The sequence below is a fragment of the Pseudoliparis swirei genome, chromosome 10 (genome assembly GCF_029220125.1).
Source record: "Pseudoliparis swirei isolate HS2019 ecotype Mariana Trench chromosome 10, NWPU_hadal_v1, whole genome shotgun sequence".
Lineage (NCBI taxonomy): Eukaryota > Metazoa > Chordata > Actinopteri > Perciformes > Liparidae > Pseudoliparis > Pseudoliparis swirei.
Genome location: NC_079397.1, coordinates 15,748,275 through 15,766,382, shown reverse-complemented (window position 1 = coordinate 15,766,382; position 18,108 = coordinate 15,748,275). Strand labels below are relative to the sequence as shown.

The following is an 18,108-nucleotide window of genomic DNA, read 5'->3' as shown; positions in this document are numbered from 1 at the left end:
GCCAAACATGGTCAAGATGTATATGGCAACTTTCCTCAGACCTGGAAAAGCTGTCTCAGGGACCGTTTGGAGCCAGAAAGTGGAAGGGTCAGTTCTTAGAAACTGCTCTTTCAGGGACACATCTGCTTGGAGATCAACCAGTTGCATCTGGAGGCCCAGGATTTACCCATTTAAAGTGCTGCCTGACTTCCTTTGAGAACCCCTGACATCAGTGATGATAAATGGGTTCTGAATGAACATGGTGAGCTGCTGTCCAAAGCTGAAGCTGTCAAAACGGTTGCTGAAGTTTACGATCAGCTTATCAATGAAGTCAACAAATGAAGACGCATCTCTCTGTCCCTGAACCTGTTCCTGCACTGCTGGGAAGTGTGCACAGTCTCCCTGCAGGTCTTCCTTGAACAAATCAAGTTTCTTTTGAAAGGAGCGGACAGCGGTCATCAGTTCTAAATTGAATTGTCCTTGCCTTGTAGCCTCAAATTCAGTTCATTCAGATGTGCAGTGATATCAACCAAAAGGCCACATTATCCATCTGTTTATCATTTCCTAAAAGAGAAAACTGTGTTGCTTTCTGATGTGTTAGCTCTGCCAAAAGATGCTACTTCCTCCTGATGGACCAAAAGCGCTAAGACCCTCCCTTTGCTGAGCCATCTCACATTATTGTGCAGCAAAAGATCATCAGCATTGGCATCAACTTCTCTGAGAATTCCCTCAGCATGCGATGCTGGGTGGAAGAGGATGCCCTGAGAAAATTGATCATTTTCATCATTGTATTCATCACTTCAGCATGCTCATCTGACAGGGAGGCACAGAGGACAGATTGATGAATGATGCAATGGTAAGCTATGAGCTCTGGATTGTCCTCTTTCAGTCTTGCTACAGCTCCTTTCTCTCTCCCTATCATAGCAGGGCTCCATCTGTGGCTATTGAAACCACTTGTGTTGGTTCTATTCCTCTCTTCGTTAACATCTCCTTAATGGCCAGGTAGATATCTTCTCCTCTTGTACTGGTCTGAAGGGAGTGACACCTAACAGGTCTTCACAGAATGCTTTCTGGTCTGTGTTGAAAACCTGACGTACACTAACAGCTGAGCATTGTCACAGATGTCAGTGGACTCATCCACAGCTAAGCCTACACATGGTGCCTTATGTATGGCTTCATTTAGCTGGGTTAGCACATCCTGAGTTAATATTTCACTTTTCTTTGTGGCAGATGATGCTGACATGGGTATTTGCTTTATCTTATCACAAAGCTCTTGTTTTGGTTTTCCGTCAAGTAATGTTTCAGCGACACTCATGCATTCTTTGACAAGCCCTCCATCAGTAAATGGCTTTTGTGTTGCCCCAAAATCCAAGCAACTCTGAGGAACACTCATGAGCACGTTGTTGGGCAGTGAACGTGTGGCTCAGGATCCTGGTGGACTGTTCATATTGGGCTGTGAGACCACTTATTTTCTGTGATCTCACTTGATTTGAGTGGGTATGTTTGCTCAAAACCTTTATGTTTTGTCTCATAATGGCGTTTCACATTGCCACTTTTAATAAGTGCCACGGTTTCTGAACATATAAGACACACTGGTTTTGTGCTCCCTGTGGGAAGTATGAACAGAAATGAGTCTGTCCATTCCGGATTAAATGCTCTATTTTCGCTGTCAACTTTTCTTTTTTTGGATGGCGACATTTGTTCATATGTTTCTCTCCTTTCTCTGTCTCACTCGCCTTTTTCTCAACTTTCTCCGGCGCAGTTGTCCGTTTCTCTCCCTTTCGCTGTCTCACTCGTCTTTTTCTCAACTTTCTCCGGCGCAGTTGTCCATTTCTCTCCCTTTCGCTGTCTCACTCGCCTTTTTCTAAACTTTCTCCGGCGCAGTCGTCCGTTTCCCTTTGTTTTCTACATGTATCGCTATCTTTCTTTTTCTTTCTACCGTCTTTTCAAGTGTAACCTGCCTCTACTTTCTCATCTGTCTGCGTAGCGCTGTCTGTTGAGACGTAATGTTTACCGCCGAGAATGCATAGATTTGATTGACTGAGTGGTATCACGTGGGATGGCTTAACTCGCATGCAATTGGTCTGTGCGTTTCCGCATCCGCTAAACCACTACCGTAAAGACTGCAAAAGCTGCGCGCCGCCGGTAAAAAAATTAAAACACCCCGTCAGGTTTTAAATCATAACATTCTGTTTTGGCTGGCGGTCCAGGTCCGGATGGGACGGCCTCTGGGTCCGGACCCGGACCGCGGTCCGCCAGTTAGTGACCTGTGGTATAGAGTCTACACAGTATACTGATGCTGTATTTTCCAAATGTTGAATAATTTATTTGTATGCGTGTTACTCGCATAACTCAGAAAGTATTAAACCGAATCGCATGAAATTTTGTGGGATGATTGGTTATTATCCGGGGACCATTTGATTAGATTTCGGGATCGATCAGGTCAAAGGTCAAGGTCATGAAAAGGTCAAAATCTTCTTTTTACCATAGCGGTCAATTTTTATCCAATTGGCATGAAACTAATGCCAAAATGTACATAATTCAATGCCCAATATTGTGATATGCAAAGGAATACGCTCTACCAAGTGCCCATTCTAGTTCCAAACTTGCTTTGTTGAACCGAAAAGCCTCACTTGTGATCTCATCCTGAAAATGATCCAGCTAACTACGTTAGCCAGGTACGAGAAACAGGGCCCAGTAGTGCTTCAGGTCAAATGATCACACATATTCAGTTCAGTTAATTTTTTATATATCGACAGACACACACACACCTGCGTAACCCTCGACTGTGAACTCATATAGGGTCAAGACTTGCAGAGAAAACTTCTTCAACCTTATGAACAACAACAACGTAGCTGAATGAACTTATTTATTCAACCCTCCGGTTTTTAACCATGTCTCATTTATTTCTGATGATCTTATCAATGCAAAAGTGATTTTCTTAAATCACAGAGAAGAGAGAATTTTGTAAAGAAAAATTTACCACTAATTTGTTTTTTCAGTGTGGACAGTCGAGTGTCGTTTCAGAGTGTTCGCTAGTCTGAATGTTTTACCACAAACTGAACAACTGAATAGTTTCTCTCCAGTGTGGACAGTTGAGTGTAGTTTCAGAGTGTTCGCTAGTCTGAATGTTTTACCACAAACTGAACAACTGAATAGTTTCTCTCCAGTGTGGACAGTTGAGTGTTCTTTCAGATTGTGCGCTAGTCTGAATGTTTTACCACAAACTGAACAACTGAATAGTTTCTCTCCAGTGTGGACAGTTGAGTGTTCTTTCAGAGTATGCGCTAGTCTGAATGTTTTACCACAAACTGAACAACTGAACAGTTTCTCTCCAGTGTGGACAGTTGAGTGTAGTTTCAGATTGCTTGCTAGTCTGAATGTTTTACCACAAACTGAACAGCTGAATAGTTCATCTCCAGTGTGGACAGTTGAGTGTCGTTTCAGATTGCGTGCTCGTGCGAATGTTTTACCACAAACTGAACAACTGAATAGTTTCTCTCCAGTGTGGACAGTTGAGTGTAGTTTCAGACTCTGCGCGTGTCTATATGTTTTACCACAAACTGAACAACTGAACAGTTTCTCTCCAGTGTGGACAGTTGAGTGTTCTTTCAGAGTGTGCGCTAGTCTGAATGTTTTACCACAAACTGAACAACTGAATAGTTTCTCTCCAGTGTGGACAGTTGAGTGTAGTTTCAGAGTGCGCTAGTCTGAATGTTTTACCACAAACTGAACAACTGAATAGTTTCTCTCCTGTTTTGACTCCAGAGTGTTTCTTGTGGCCAAAGCTTCCAGAGGAGCTTATTGATGTTTTTCCAGTATTACAGTCCACGTCACTTTCAAGTACTTCATTGTTTTGCAAAGGGTTTAAATGAGACAGAGGTTCCTGAGTCTCCTTCCAATCATTACTGTTATCAGTCTCACATTCAGAGGATTGGGAAGTCTCATCAGCAGTCGCTTGTAAAGGACTATCTGGATCTGATCTGGATCCGTCTTCCTCTCCATCTCTTTCTGCTTTCAAATGTTTTTTTTTTTTAGTGGACTTTGAGAATTGAGCAAATGGAAACTTGATACCAGCCTCCTCCAGCGCTTGAAGCTGCACTCCTTCCTGACTGATCCCGAGTTCCTCCTGTTCCTCTTTAATGTGTGGGGGCCCTGGGTCCTCCAGTTCCTCTTTAATGTGTGGGTGCTCTGGGTCCTCCTGGTCCTCCAGTTCCTCTTTAATGTGTGGGTGCTCTGGGTCCTCCTGGTCCTCCAGTTCCTCTTTAATGTGTGGGGGCTCTGGGTCCTCCTGGTCCTCCAGTTCCTCTTTAATGTGTGGGGGCTCTGGGTCCTCCTGGTCTTCTTTAATGTGTGGGGGCTCTGGGTCCTCCTGGTCCTCCAGTTCCTCTTTAATGTGTGGGGGCTCTGGGTCCTCCAGTTCCTCTTTAATGTGTGGGGGCCCTGGGTCCTCCTGGTCCTCCAGTTCCTCTTTAATGTGTGGGGGCTCTGGGTCCTCCTGGTCCTCCAGTTCCTCTTTAATGTGTGGGGGCTCTGGGTCCTCCTGGTCCTCCAGTTCCTCTTTAATGTGTGGGGGCTCTGGGTCCTCCTGGTCCTCCAGTTCCTCTTTAATGTGTGGGGGCCCTGGGTCCTCCAGTTCCTCTTTAATGTGTGGGGGCTCTGGGTCCTCCAGTTCCTCTTTAATGTGTGGAGCTCTTGGTCCTCCAGTTCCTCTTTAATGTGTGGGAGCTCTGGGTCCTCCAGTTCCTCTTTAATGTGTGGGGGCTCTGGGTCCTCCTGGTCCTCCAGTTCCTCTTTAATGTGTGGGGGCCCTGGGTCCTCCAGTTCCTCTTTAATGTGTGGGTGCTCTGGGTCCTCCTGGTCCTCCAGTTCCTCTTTAATGTGTGGGGGCTCTGGGTCCTCCTGGTCCTCCAGTTCCTCTTTAATGTGTGGGGGCCCTGGGTCCTCCTGGTCCTCCAGTTCCTCTTTAATGTGTGGGGGCTCTGGGTCCTCCTGGTCCTCCAGTTCCTCTTTAATGTGTGGGGGCTCTGGGTCCTCCTGGTCCTCTTTAATGTGTGGGTGCTCTGGGTCCTCCTGGTCCTCCAGTTCCTCTTTAATGTGTGGGGGCTCTGGGTCCTCCTGGTCTTCTTTAATGTGTGGGGGCTCTGGGTCTTCCTGGTCTTCTTTAATGTGTGGGGGCTCTGGGTCCTCCTGGTCTTCTTTAATGTGTGGGTGCTCTGGGTCCTCCAGTTCCTCTTTAATGTGTGGGGGCTCTGGGTCCTCCTGGTCTTCTTTAATGTGTGGGTGCTCTGGGTCCTCCAGTTCCTCTTTAATGTGTGGGGGCTCTGGGTCCTCCTGGTCTTCTTTAATGTGTGGGGGCTCTGGGTCCTCCTGGTCTTCTTTAATGTGTGAGGGCTCTGCGTCTTCCTGGTCCAGATTGGAGCTCCAGTCATGCTGCTCAGAGGGAACCTCTGGTTTAGTCACCAACAGCTGCTGGACGTCTGTGCAGAATAATACAATACATGTATACATCTTAAGAATCTCATATTGAACTGTAATATTCAAGAGGTTTATCAATGAGTGAGGACAGGTTTCTTTAGGGAGAACCTGAACAAAATAAACTCAGAAGTGAAATCAATAAGTCATGACACAGAAAGAGGAAGAAAAACTGTCATCTGAAAAGTACACCATGTACCTCTGAGGTGTAGTAGCCTACAGTAAAAAGTACAATATGTACCTTTGTGATGTATCATTATAAAAAGTATGAACGTGTTTACATACTGCAGTACAGTACCTGTAACTCTACCTCAGTACATGATGTGAATACTTCCTCCAGAATTGTTTCCGACAGTTTAAAGTTATAAAGAAACATCTTTCCTAACATCTTTCCTAACCGTTCTACTCACACCCAGCACCTTGTCACAGGAGGCCTCTGGAACTGTCATTCAGCCAACCGCAAGGCCCATTTCATCTCTGGCTTCGCTATGGAGCAGTCGCTTGACTTCCTGGCTCTCACTGAGACCTGGATCACACGTCTACCCCGGCTGCTCTCTCCTCGGCCTTCTCCTTCAGCCACACACCCAGACCCTCTGGTCGGGGCGGAGCTACAGGTTTACTCATCTCACCCAAATGGTGTTTCTCTCTCTACCCGCTTCCACTTTCTACCCCACTGACTTTTGAGTTCCATGCTGTGATGGTTACTCATCCGGTTCAACTACACATTGTTGTTCTCTACCGTCCCCCTGGTTCTTTGGGAGATTTCTTGGAAGAGCTAGACGTCCTCCTGTCGAACTTCTCGGAACACGGCCCCCCGCTCATCCTTCTGGGTGACTTGAACATCCAGACAGAGAAGTCATGTGACCTGTTACTCTTACTGTCTTCCTTTGACCTCTCACTCAGTCCCTCCCCTCCTATGGAGGACTTAAAATGACTTAAGTATAAATAAATAAATGCATGAATAAATACAAGAATAAATAAATAAATGCTTAAATAAATGTATAAATAAAGGAATAAATAAATACTTAAATAAATAAATACAAGAATAAATGTATAAATAAATACAGAAATTAATATATATAAGTTATAACTCAACAGGACATCATTAAATAAATGTATTTCTACATTTCTGTATTTCTTCATTTATTTATATCTCTATTTATGTGTCCACACGTATTTCTTCATTTATTTATGTGTGACATTTACGTGTCCGTATATTCAAATGAGCTGGGCGGTCCGAACCTCATTGTTGAACAGGATTGGTCAAGTCGGAGAGCAAGACAGAAGCAATCGATCCCTAGCACTTGGACCTGTAGACGAACAGCGTTTATTATGCATTCTTGTTTGTACATTCTAAATACTACTGTTGTTGAGTCACGGAACGTAATTTAAGGATGTTTTCAGCCGAGAAGTTAGTAGTTTAAGCATAAAATGTGTGGTCGGTTTATCGAGATTCAGCCTAATAAGGATATGCGACGGAGATTTGAGGTCCTGCTCGCGGGACCACTGAGCTCCGGGCGCTCAGCGCTGTGTGGCCGCCGAGAGAAGCCTGATCTCGGCAGGACTTTTTGAAATGCTCCGCTGGCTCTGACGTCTCAGCGGCTAAACATGAGATATAATTAGGTTTTGGAGGATCTAAAGAGCAGAATGAGTTTATTATTTATTAAAAGATAACGTTATGTCAATTTGACTGAGGGTTAAGATTCATAACTTCATATTGTAGCGACCCTGGGTCAGGAAAGCTACGAGACGTTGTATAGTTATTACCGTTTATTCGTAGCCTACGACAGTGAACACCGCAACACATTCTACTCCACTGTAAAGTATTTTACAGTGAATAATTGGAGGAAATTCATGAGCAAGAACAGTTGATGTGGTGACGTCACAAGACCAGAAAGACCGTCCTGCGTCCTCGAGAGTCTGGACTCCCAAGACCAAACTCCCAAGACCAGACTCCAAAAGAACACGAGTCTGTACTCAGTGTACATGGAAATGATAAACGGCTGAAGTCAAAAAGCTGTCTAGGCTAACTTCTGCTAACGGTGAGCTGAGCGAGCCAACTTCAGCTTCATGTGCCAGGCAGAAGTAGTAGAGCACAACACACCAGGTGCATCACCCTCCTGTGACCAATCATGCTTTAGACAGAGGTTTGGACCGCCCCAGCTCATTTGAATATACGGACACGTAAATGTCACACATAAATAAATGAAGAAATACGTGTGGACATGTAAATAGAGAAATAAATAAATGAAGAAATACAGAAATGTAGAGATATATTTAATGAATGATGTCCTGTTGATTTATAACTTATATTTATACATTTATTTAAGCATTTATTTATTTATACATTTATTTAAGCATTTATTTATTTATTCCTATATTTATTCATGCATTTATTTATTTATTTATACTCAAGTCATTTTGAGTCCTCCATACCCTCCTACTCACAAAGCCGGCAACCACCTTGACTACATTTTCACTAGAAGCTGCTCTACCTCTAACCTCACTGTAACCCCTCTCCATGTCTCTGACCACTTCTTCATCTCTTACTCTCTCACTCTCTGGTACTGATAACCCACCCATATCTACAGACTCTGTCCCTCCTCTCTGGCCTCCTCTATCCTATCTGCTCTCCCCTCAACTGACTCCTTCTCACTCATGCAGCCTAACTCTGCCACAGACACTCTCCTCTCATCCCCGTCTTCATCTCTCGATTCTCTTTGTCCTTTTAAGACACGACCGGTTCGCAAATCCTCTCCGGCTCCGTGGTCGTCTGACTCGGTGCTCGCCGAGAGAGCCACCTTGCGAGCGACGGAAAGGAAATGGCGCAAATCCCAGTCACAAAATGACTACCACCTTCAACAGCTCTGTGTTGGCCCCTACCCTGACTGCCAGGAACCTCGGGGTGACACTAGACAGTCAACTCTCCCTGACGACCAACATCACTGCGACAGCGCGTTCCTGTAGGTACATGCTGCACAACATCAGGAGAATACGGCCTCTTCTTACTCAGAAGGCGGCACAGGTTCTGGTCCAGGCTCTGGTCATCTCACACCTAGACTACTGCAACTCCCTCCTGGCTGGTCTACCTGCTCAGGCCATCCGACCTCTGCAGCTCATCCAGAACTCAGCAGCTTGACTGGTCTTCAGCCTCCAGAAATTCACCCACACCACTCCGCTCCTCCGCTCTCTTCACTGGTTACCGGTGGCGGCTCGCATCCGCTTTAAAACATTGGTTCTAGCGTACCGTGCTACGAACGGATCGGGCCCCGTCTACATCCGGGATGTGGTCACACCGTACACCCCGGCACGTTCGCTCCGCTCGGCAACAGCCAACCGACTTGTGGCTCCTGCACTTCGAGCTAATCACTGGAAATCCAGACTGTTTGCTGTCCTGGCTCCTCATTGGTGGAACGAGCTCCCCACTGACATCAGGACAGCAGAAAGTCTCTACACCTTCCGCCGGAAACTAAAAACACATCTTTTCCGAGTATCTGGATTAAAACACAGATTAGCACTTCAGTGGCACTTAAATTAGGGTGACCAGACGTTCCTCTTTTCCCCGGACATGTCCTCTTTTTTAGACCTAAAAAATGCTTCCGGCAGGGATTCCAAAAACGTCCGGAATTTTACTTCGTCGGATATTTGTGTTTCTCTAGGTCTTTCACAAACTATTATTTACCCCTTACAAGTTTTGGAAATGGTATCTCCCTTACGTTCCACCTTCTTGCGCGAGCTCTGACTGTAGAGAGAACAGTCATTGGTCGACCGATCTCAGGGTTGCCAGATACACGATAATTATCCTCCAAATACGACCATTTTGAGCCTTTGGTACAATACTTCACCATTTCCAATCTGGCAACACTGAGCACCTTGCCGCCTCCACTAGTTGCATGCTATACACTACTACTACCCAGTGGCGGCTCGTCCATAGCCCCTGTCAACAACCACTTAAGTTAATGTGAAAAAATATAATATATCGCCATTATCACGGAGAGAAGCCCCTCCCCTTTTTCGAGCTGGTCTAATGTGTGTACGCATCGATACAACATTTCAGTCGTTTGCAATGACCGGCTTCACATTGGCGGATGAAACCGGGAATCTTGGGCGCACAAATGTGCACGCGATTGGATTATTCGGCAGATCAGAGACCCGTATGTTCCCTCAGCCCATAGAGCAGTGTTGCCAGGTCCGGTTTCCTGCGGAATCAGGCCACTTTTGAAGTGTTCTTGTGGGTTGAATTTGTTGTCCTTGGTTGGTAGACCTATTTTGCATGCAAATTACATGAATATCTTTAAATAAAAGTCCATATTTTAAATGAAATAATTTATTCATACCCAAATCCTGCCAAACTGACTCCAGATCAGCACGTACACACATTTTATTTATGATAATATACTGTATCTAATTACACAAGGCCATTTTAGGACCTAGGTGAAATAACTTGAGGGAAAACTGCTTTTAATGCTGGCAAACTAAACATATGTTGTTACTTTGTAGATATTACAATACATTTGGCAATGATAGCAATGCTGTTGGACTTTAAAAGCAGTGTATATGGTTTGGCACGGGCATATTTTTTTGTTTGTTTGCCAACTTGAAAGAGAGGCGAGGTAAATTTCTTTACAAGTAGTGGGGCCAATGTACAATGTGATGCATCTCTTTCTGAATCCAATGTTTCGTTTGTTTAGTTGTTGTGGACAGTGTTGAGCACTGTGTTCTTGAAATAAAGCTTTGTTACAATATTCTACTCAAAACCTCTTTTCTTCTCATTGTGGAGTGCTATTTAAACCGCGCCGCCCAACTGCGCCCCCCCCCAAAAAAAATTCACCCCCCCCCCACCCCTCTCTTTTTCACAAACTCAAATCTGGTCACCGGTGTGCGGTATTAACTGGTTTTTGAATTAACTGGTTTTGGTACGCGTGCATGAGGCAGATGTGCCGTAGGAGTGGCCTCAGTTGCCTCTCAGGACCCGTCTCGACTAACTAGGAAATGCACATTTCCATCGCAACCTCTCTGTCACGTTCTTTTAATGTAACTCTAATGTTTGAAAGACTAAACACGGATGACTTTGCTGTAAAATGTGATACCTGTTCAGGAGGCTGTAGCTGAGACGCCGAGGACACGGAGCGAGGACAAAGTAGGTGACTCTGCTGATGCCTGTTCAATATACTACTAACTTCAATAAATACTTGACAAAATGCTCTTGTTGTCAGTCTGATATTTATGTTATACGTCGTTATCTGACGTCCAGTCGATGTGAGACCAGTTTACTCTTCATACAGTGTGTAATGAAGCATGTAGCCCGTTGTTTACACCCAGCTCGCCCACCGCTGTCAGCTGGGAAACTGTGATCGACTCAGATTAAATTGTGATACAACACTGTGCTCTCACTCTTATGTTTTATATTCGAGACTACGGATCCACATATATCCTCGTAACTATACTCTACCCTGTGCAGCACTCACTGGTCCAGATTAAACATGACTGTTACCTGTTGTTACGATAAGGACACACATTGAATAACTACACACAGGAGTGAGCGTGTCTTTAGACACATGACGGGACTGCGGTCAAGCCAGCCGCCACTTCGAAAAACACAGTCAAGCCAGCCCGCACGATTTTTTTCAGTACACGTATATACCAGACATTACAGTGCACGTGTGAAAGCTGTCTTCAAAATAAGAGCGAACTTCCGGTGAACGTGATATGACGAAACACGCCTTTAAATACAGATATAGTGATAGATTAAACTAAATGAAGAGATGAAAAATCATGAATGGTATTAATGATGAACACATTAAATGAAATAAAGTAATTATTCCAATATTGGGATATTCTGATTTAGAATTTCAAATAAAAGCTAAAGACTTTCACTTCTGATTCATGGTAGAGTACCTCAATGTGTCATCCAGAGATGATCAAGACATTCTGACGTTTGATTTCTAAATGAAAGCACTTCATAAAGAAAATAATAGTAATATATTTCCAATATTTGATATTTCTTTGAAGCAAATCTGTAAGTTTCTTGATAAAAATTACACTGTGGTCTTGTTAATGGTGACCTCTGCTAGGCCCATGATTATTCTCATGAGATATTACTGTGTAGATTTTGAATGAATTCAATTCAAAGTTAGCGAGAAACAAATATTATTAATATTATGGCAATATTTGGATTTTATTTTAAGCAAATCTGAAACTTTCTTGAAAAAAGGTACAATGCAGTCTTGTTAAGGGTGACCTCTGCTAGGTCCATGATTATTCTCATGAGATATTACTGTGTAGATTTTGAATAAATTCACTTTAAAGTTATCGAGAAATAAATATGATTAATATTATTGCAATATTTGGATTTTATTTAAAGTAAATCTGAAACTTTCTTCAAAAAAAGTACACTGCAGTCTTGTTAATGGTGACCTCTGCTAGGCCCATGATTATTCTCATGAGATATTACTGTGTAGATTTTGAATGAATTCAATTCAAAGTTAGCGAGAAACAAATATTATTATTATTATGGCAATATTTGGATTTTATTTTAAGCAAATCTGAAACTTTCTTGAAAAAAGGTACAATGCAGTCTTGTTAAGGGTGACCTCTGCTAGGTCCATGATTATTCTCATGAGATATTACTGTGTAGATTTTGAATAAATTCACTTTAAAGTTAGCGAGAAATCAATATGATTAATATTATGGCAATATTTGGATTTTATTTAAAGCAAATCTGAAACTTTCTTCAAAAAAGGTACACTGCAGTCTTGTTAATGGTGACCTCTGCTAGACCCATGAATATTTTCATGAGATATTACTGTGTGGATTTTGAATAAATTCACTTTAAAGTTAGCGAGAAATCAATATGATTAATATTATTGCAATATTTGGATTTTATTTAAAGCAAATCTGAAACTTTCTTCAAAAAGGTACACTGCAGTCTTGTTAATGGTGACCTCTGCTAGACCCATGAATATTTTCATGAGATATTACTGTGTAGATTTTGAATAAATTCACTTTAAAGTTAGCGAAAATAAATATGATTAATATTATGACAATATTTGGATTTTATTTAAAGCAAATCTGAAACTTTCTTCAAAAGAGGTACACTGCAGTCTTGTTATTGGTGACCTCAGCTAGGTCCATGATTATTTTCATGAGATATTACTGTGGATTTTGAATAAATTCACTTTAAATTTAGCGAGAAATAAATATTATTAATATTATGACAATATTTGGATTTTATTTAAAGCAATTCTGAAACTTTCTTCAAACGGGGTACACTGCAGTCTTGTTATTGGTGACCTCAGCTAGGTCCATGATTATTTTCATGAGATATTACTGTGTAGATTTTGAATAAATTCACTTTAAAGTTAGCGAGAAATAAATATGATTAATATTATTGCAATATTTGGATTTTATTTAAAGTAAATCTGAAACTTTCTTCAAAAAGGTACACTGCAGTCTTGTTAATGGTGACCTCTGCTAGACCCATGCATATTTTCATGAGATATTACTGTGTGGATTTTGAATAAATTCACTTTAAAGTTAGCGAGAAATCAATATGATTAATATTATTGCAATATTTGGATTTTATTTAAAGCAAATCTGAAACTTTCTTCAAAAAAGGTACACTGCAGTCTTGTTAATGGTGACCTCTGCTAGACCCATGAATATTTTCATGAGATATTACTGTGTAGATTTTGAATAAATTCACTTTAAACTTAGCGAGAAATCAATATGATTAATATTATTGCAATATTTGGATTTTATTTAAAGCAAATCTGAAACTTTCTTCAAAAAAGGTACACTGCAGTCTTGTTATTGGTGACCTCAGCTAGGTCCATGATTATTCTCATGAGATATTACTGTGTAGATTTTGAATAAATTCACTTTAAAGTTAGCGAGAAATCAATATGATTAATATTATGGCAATATTTGGATTTTATTTAAAGCAAATCTGAAACTTTCTTCAAAAAAGGTACACTGCAGTCTTGTTAATGGTGACCTCTGCTAGACCCATGAATATTTTCATGAGATATTACTGTGTAGATTTTGAATAAATTCACTTTAAACTTAGCGAGAAATAAATATTATGGCAATATTTGGATTTTATTTTAAGCGAATCTGAAACTTTCTTGAAAAAAGGTACACTGCAGTCTTGTTAAGGGTGACCTCTGCTAGGTCCATGATTATTCTCATGAGATATTACTGTGGGAATTTTGAATGAATTCAATTTAAAGTTGGCGAGAAATAAATATTATTAATATTATGGCAATATATGAATTTTATTTTTTGCAAATCTGAAATATCAGCTAAATAACAGGACCTCAAGTGGGAGCTGAACATCAGCTCCATCACTAAAAAGGCATGGCAGGGGACGTTCTTCCTGACGTAGCTGAATTGAACCTGCCAAAGACCATGATGGTGCACTTCTACACTGCCATCATCGAGTCCATCCTCTGCTCCTCCATCACCGTCTGGTACGCTGCAGCCACTGCTAAGGACAGAGCCAGACTGCAGCGGATCATCTGCTCCGCTGAGAGAGTGATTGGCTGCAATCTGCCATCCCTCCAGGACTTGTCTGCTTCCAGGACCCTGAAGCGAGCAAGGAAGATTGTAGCTGACTCCTCTCACCCGGGTCCCTCCCCAGGACAATTTCCTTCCGCACCTAATTATTCACTTAAATGCTGCATACACTTAGGAAAACTTCAAGAATTAGAAAAAACTCTTCCTTAGACTTTTTGTTGCTAACTATGTTATTATTTTTTGTGAATGCTGGTAAAGTTATTGCTATATGACTACTTCATGAGTAGATTTGGTTAATTATAACTGAATTGTTTCTGTGTTGAAATATTGTTGCATATGCTGTTGTTGTTTTTTACTTAATGTCTCAATCACTTTGTTTGGAACTTGTTTTGAGTAAAATTGGGTACCATAAATGGGGTAGTACTATATATTGCCAGCCTACATGGTTGGGCCCCATTTGGGAGTGGCTACAACCTGGGAAAGAAAGCTAAGCTCTGACATGTTTAGAAAAAGAAAAGCTAAAATCCTGCCCAAACTCACAACAGGGTCTCAGATTTGCTAAATCACACACCCTCTTCAAGTCCTGGATTTCAGACAGCCAATTAACTCTTGTGGGTGTTTTGGAAGAAATGTCATCAACATCATTGTAGGCCCTGTCTTGAATGTCGTCAATTTAGAATTTCAGGAATAATATTTAGGACATTATGGCCATTTTGCACTTGTCAATAAATCTGCAAATACAAGAGAACAAGGCCCAATTTTACCCTTTGGACCTTTTTGTGGGGCCCTTAACTCAGACCTATCGGTTCTAAACCTTAGGGTATTCAGATGCCCTTCTTTGAATTTGAAAAGGATCCACATCTCGAAGTAGATTGGAAGTATGACAAATTAACTAAAAGACTTATGTTGAATATAAAGCAGTAAGGTTATATTCTAGAGAGAATTTGAAGGTCGAAGGTCAGTCTGCAGAGTAGTGTTTGTGTGTGTTAATAATATTTATTTTTCGCCAATTTTAATTGAATTTCTTCAAAATCTACACAGTAATATCTCATGAAAATAATCATGGACCTAGCTGAGGTCACCATTAACAAGACTGCAGTGTACCTCTTTTGAAGAAAGTTTCAGATTTGTTTTAAATAAAATCCAAATATTGTCATAATATTAATAATATTTATTTCTCGCTAACTTTAAAGTGAATTTATTCAAAATCTACACAGTAATATCTCATGAACATATTCATGGACCTAGCTGAGGTCACCAATAACAAGACTGCAGTGTACCTTTTTTGAAGAAAGTTTCAGATTTGCTTTAAATAAAATCCAAATATTGTCATAATATTAATAATATTTATTTCTCGCTAACTTTAAAGTGAATTTATTCAAAATCTCCACAGTAATATCTCATGAAAATAATCATGGACCTAGCTGAGGTCACCAATAACAAGACTGCAGTGTACCTTTTTTCAAGAAAGTTTCAGATTCGCTTAAAATAAAATCCAAATATTGCCATAATATTTATTTCTCGCTAAGTTTAAAGTGAATTTATTCAAAATCTACACAGTAATATCTCATGAAAATATTCATGGTCTAGCAGAGGTCACCATTAACAAGACTGCAGTGTACCTTTTTTGAAGAAAGTTTCAGATTTGCTTTAAATAAAATCCAAATATTGCCATAATATTGATAATATTTATTTCTCGCTAAGTTTAAAGTGAATTTATTCAAAATCTACACAGTAATATCTCATGAAAATATTCATGGGTCTAGCAGAGGTCACCATTAACAAGTCTGCAGTGTACCTTTTTTGAAGAAAGTTTCAGATTTGCTTTAAATACAATCCAAATATTGCAATAATATTAATCATATTGATTTCTCGCTAACTTTAAAGTGAATTTATTCAAAATCCACACAGTAATATCTCATGAAAATATTCATGGGTCTAGCAGAGGTCACCATTAACAAGACTGCAGTGTACCTTTTTTGAAGAAAGTTTCAGATTTGCTTTAAATAAAATCCAAATATTGCCATAATATTAATCATATTGATTTCTCGCTAACTTTAAAGTGAATTTATTCAAAATCTACACAGTAATATCTCATGAGAATAATCATGGACCTAGCTGAGGTCACCAATAACAAGACTGCAGTGTACCTTTTTTGAAGAAAGTTTCAGATTTGCTTTAAATAAAATCCAAATATTGCCATAATATTGATAATATTTGTTTCTCGCTAACTTTGAATTGAATTCATTCAAAATCTACACAGTAATATCTCATGAGAATAATCATGGGCCTAGCAGAGGTCACCATTAACAAGACCGCAGTGTAATTTTTATCAAGAAACTTACAGATTTGCTTCAAAGAAATATCAAATATTGGAAATATATTGCTATTATTTTCTTTATGAAGTGCTTTCATTTGAAATCAAACGTCAGAATGTCTTGATCATCTCTGGATGACACATTGAGGTACTCTACCATGAATCAGAAGTGAAAGTCTTTAGCTTTTATTTTGAAATTCTAAATCAGAATATCCCAATATTGGAATAATTACTTTATTTCATTTAATGTGTTCATCATTAATACCATTCATGATTTTTCATCTCTTCATTTAGTTTAATCTATCACTATATCTGTATTTAAAGGCGTGTTCCGTCATATCACGTTCACCGGAAGTTCGCTCTTATTTTGAAGACAGCTTTCACACGCTCGTACCGTAATGTCTGGTATATACGTGTACTGAAAAAAATCGTGCGGGCTGGCTTGACTGTGTTTTTCGAAGTGGCGGCTGGCTTGACCGCAGTATGACGGGGGAGCAGCTTGCTCCAGCCTTCGTTTAGGATTTCGACGGCATTAACGAAACGTTTTCCACCTTCATGACGATCATATCACTTGTTGACTGGCGATAAAAAAATATCTAAAACGACAATAAAAAAAATCATGGATTTCTCAAAGAATCGAACAGCCGACTTGTGCACCTGCTGTTCTGTTCTTTGCTTGTGAACTACCATTGAGCTATAGGGTATTTCACCCGATTACCCGCTTTACATTACAATGTACTTTACAATAACAAAAACTGACTTTGAGCAAATTAGGTCAGTAATATAGTAACTTTGGAAGACATTAATATTTATATAATATATTCTAACACCGACTGCCTTTTCTTCTTACATCATAGACCCACCTAACTCAAATACGTGATTGCATAGGCAACAGCCGCTTTGTGCATTAAAGTTGATGCGACCATAGGAAACGCAGTTACTGATTATCACTATTAGTGATTTATCTATTAATCTAAAATGTAAACTGACTGATCAACCCATATTCCTCTATAGCTCAGTGTGGTAGTTGGGATGCCACTGAGGAGGCCCTATGGTCGCAGATGATCGCGGGTTCGATTCTTGGCGTTAATCTTTATCCATTTTTTTTATTTTCTTATCGCCAGTCAACAAGTGATATGATCGTCATGAAGGTGGAAAACGTTACGTTAATGCCGTCGAAATCCTAAACGAAGGCTGGAGCAAGCTGCTCCCCCGTCATGTGTCTAAAGACACGCTCACTCCTGTGTGTAGTTATTCAATGTGTGTCCTTATCGTAACAACAGGTAACAGTCATGTTTAATCTGGACCAGTGAGTGCTGCACAGGGTAGAGTATAGTTACGAGGATATATGTGGATCCGTAGTCTCGAATATAAAACATAAGAGCGTGAGCACACAGTGTTGTATCACAATTTAATCTGAGTCGATCACAGTTTCCCAGCTGACAGCGGTGGGCGAGCTGGGTGTAAACAACGGGCTACATGCTTCATTACACACTGTATGAAGAGTAAACTGGTCTCACATCGACTGGACGTCAGATAACGACGTATAACATAAATATCAGACTGACAACAAGAGCATTTTGTCAAGTATTTATTGAAGTTAGTAGTATATTGAACAGGCATCAGCAGAGTCACCTACTTTGTCCTCGCTCCGTGTCCTCGGCGTCTCAGCTACAGCCTCCTGAACAGGTATCACATTTTACAGCAAAGTCCTCCGTATTTAGTCTTTAAAACATTAGCGTTACATCAAAAGAACGTGACAGAGAGGCTAGCGATGGAAATGTGCATTTCCTAGTTAGTCGAGACGGGTCCTGAGGAAG

The 18,108-nt window shown here is 40.7% G+C and overlaps 1 protein-coding gene across 1 annotated transcript in view; it reads right to left on the bottom strand.

Moving 5' to 3' along the window:
• Positions 1–2,711: 2,711 nt before the first annotated feature.
• Positions 2,712–18,108, bottom strand: part of LOC130200345 (zinc finger protein 595-like) — a gene marked incomplete at its 5' end in the record, with an annotated part of 26,985 nt that continues 11,588 nt past the window's right edge. Inside the window, one exon of the mRNA XM_056424562.1 lies at positions 2,712–2,750. The remainder of the gene's footprint in view (positions 2,751–18,108) is intronic.